Raw genomic sequence first — 3,423 nt, forward strand, 5'->3', positions numbered from 1 at the left:
TACAATTGTATATATGAACTTTAATTTGGTGCAATTATACACATGAAACTCTAATTATAGTTTTAATGTATACTTGGAACTTTAATTTTGATTTAATCATACATATTTAAAGAAATAAATACATTAATTTATTTTTATATTGGATAAATATAATTATTTATGTATGTAATATATAAACATAAAATGATGTTATATCAATAATTTATAAGAATTGGATCTAATCAAAATTTTATGTATACAATTGCACATTAAACCATAGTTTATGTATAGTTTTCAGACTTATTCCAAAAATAAATGATAGCTAAGTTGGATGAAATACAAATGGGATAAATTAATATTTGTTAAGTTTAATTACATATAGTATAGATAGGTAATATACCATTTTCTTTTAGGAATAAGGTAGGGATAAATATTAAAATTATACATGAACTTTGATATAATTTGCAATGCTATACGTCAACTTTAATTTGGTGTATTTGTATATGTCAAAACCACTTTTTATTTAAAAAAACGGAAATCGACTTTTAAAAATGGAAATGGAGTCGCCACCGATTTTTTATTAAGGTGTGATCGGTTCACCATTAAAAATAAATTTTAGGTCTGCGAGATTTGAGAAAATAGGTCCAGGAGTCGATTACGCACGAGGAAGGGTTAGCACCCTCGTAACGCCCAAAATTGGTACTGAATCGATTGTTTAATGTCTTAGTGTCGAAACTTTGAAAAGATTTTAAAATACGATCCTTTGAAAAGAAAATTTGAGTAAAATGAATTAGACAATGAGATTCACTTATTTCAAAGAAATAAATCGTCACACTCAATAAGTTAGAGTGCAACATTTTAAATCCTCAAAATTAAATTCATCTCTTGACTTTTAAAACATCTGCATTTTGAGAAGGATATCTGATTATTTGGGTCAAACGGCAAATTAAAACCCAATAAGTTAGGGTTTAATTTCTCGAAATTCTTAAACATCAAATATTGCATTTATTTTAAAATCGAGATAACAAAATGTCATATCCAGTGAGTTAGGATCCGACATCTTGAAATCTCAAAAATTTTATTTTGAAATTGTATGGTTTTAACAAAATAAGTACTTGGCCATCTAAATTCATGGAAAAGAATTGAAACCCAGTAAGTTAGGGCAGAATCCAATCGAAAACAATGAACACCAAGCCTTTCTTTTGAAGATTATGAAATAGCATGATTGTAGTGCTTTAATAAAATACAATTTTTACAAATGAAACCCGATTGAATAGCAATACATAATGTAAAAGATACAATTCATAATCTAGATACATATTGGGGAAAAATAAACAAAGAATAAATTCAAACAAAAATGGCTACAACAATTTTTATCATATTATGCAAATATCAATCCTAATTGTCAAATATCAAATGAATTAAATACAATAACATTTATTAATAACAACATTATTAAGTTGAAACATTTACACATGAACTCAAAATAGACTTGAAACAAAAGAATAACACTATGGAATAATAATATGTAAAATAAATTTGAAACAAGCAATACATTTATTAATTTATCTCAAATAACACATATAAAATAACCATGTAAAAGTTTTAATACATATATGATTTAAAAAAAGTAATCACCTAGATAGGTTTTGAAAGAAGTAAATTATATATAACTAAAATTGACTTAAAGTACATATCTAGATATAAAAATACTTAAAATTTATAATCATAATAATATCAAACATCAAAATAATAATATATATATTTTAAAATAATTTAATAGCACATATAGTAGCTTTCAAAACATTATATCAAAAGAAAATTAAGTTATAACACAAAATGAGTTACTAAAATATGTTCAAAGTATGTCAAATTATTATAAAAAAACATTTTTACATATAGATAATGAAACATATAATGATATAAAGTTTAAAAATAAAAAGGATAAATTTTAAAACAATGTTAATAAACTCTAAACATGTTAATAATAATTTTAAATAATTGTACCTTAAAATTATAATAAAAAATATTTGAAAACAATGTTAATCCTAATATTTAAAATTAATTAAAAATAAACATAAAAAAATACTAAGTTAATTTTACATTATGTTATATATAAAAACTAAATTTGAATGAAATTTACTTTAATATATTCACTATAAGAGCCAATAATATTTATGAAATTTAACAAAACATTATGACTAAAGAGAAATAAAAATAAAATAAAAATGATTAAATCGAAAATACAACACTTAGAAGACTAAATTTGCAATCAATCGAAAGCATAAGGACTAATACAACAATTAAACGCAAAAATTCAAGAATTCAAATTCAAGTAATGAAAACGTCGCCGTTTAACAATGAACCAAATTGAAACTAGAGTAAACTATATAGTATGAATCGAAAAATTGCAGAAAATCAAATTAGAACAATACAAAACAAGGGAGGACTGATTGCGCAAATAGACCATCGAGTAAAAATGCGCAGATCCTTCCCTCGGGCTTGGGTCACCGCGCGGGTCAGGCCGATTCGACACCGTTTTGGAACCATGGGATAAGGCTCAAACAGTGTCGTTTCAGAAATCCTATTCAAACTAAAAAACCTAATTGATCTTTAGCCATTCTTAAACTAAATCAAAGCCTTAGCCACAGCAATATGGAAGATAAAACGCCCTAAGGCTCTCCCCTCCATCTTTCATCGTTTCAAATCCCAGACTCCCCGTCTAATCCGATCGGAACAGAGTAGACGAGGATTCCTACGGCGTGATATCACAGGTAAGATCCTTCTCTTTTTCTTTTTGTATAGCAAATAGAAAGAAGCAAAGAAAAATAATAGAGAAACGCAGAAAAAAAACAAAACAAAAATGGTGAATCACCTTCTCAAAACTCAAAAAAACTTTGTTTTTGATTCTTTCTATTGATATATTGTGATTGTATGCGTGGGTTCCCCCCTTCAAATATAGAAAAATGGCTTTTTATATAGCCGGATCCAATAGAAAAATAAATCAAAATACATCTTTTTTTTTCTGCCCTCTCTGCTATTTTTTCGTTTTTGCCTGCTGCTTTGTTCGTTTTGTTTGTTGCAGGTGTACGAAGCAGTGGACGTGGAGGCTAGCGTGTATTTGGCGCGGAGGCACAACACGCGTGCAGGCGCAACACGTGCGAGAAGGAGGCCTGGCTTTGCTGCGGCGCTGGAGGTTCTAAGGTTCCCTGCTGCTGATTTTCTCTATTTTGGGCTGCGGGTATTTGGGCTTGATTTTGGGCTAGTAATTTGGGTTTAGGTTTAGTATTTGGGTTAAGGACTGAATTGGGCTTTAAGTCTGTAAATGGACATTTTTTTTTAGGTTTTTGGTTTGATTTTAATATTTATAAAAACTAGGCTGTTAATAGTGGATGTTTTAATTTAATTTATTTTTTGGTATTTATTGCGCCGAGCAAAATGGGT

Source organism: Gossypium hirsutum, chromosome D07, assembly GCF_007990345.1.
Source record: "Gossypium hirsutum isolate 1008001.06 chromosome D07, Gossypium_hirsutum_v2.1, whole genome shotgun sequence".
Lineage (NCBI taxonomy): Eukaryota > Viridiplantae > Streptophyta > Magnoliopsida > Malvales > Malvaceae > Gossypium > Gossypium hirsutum.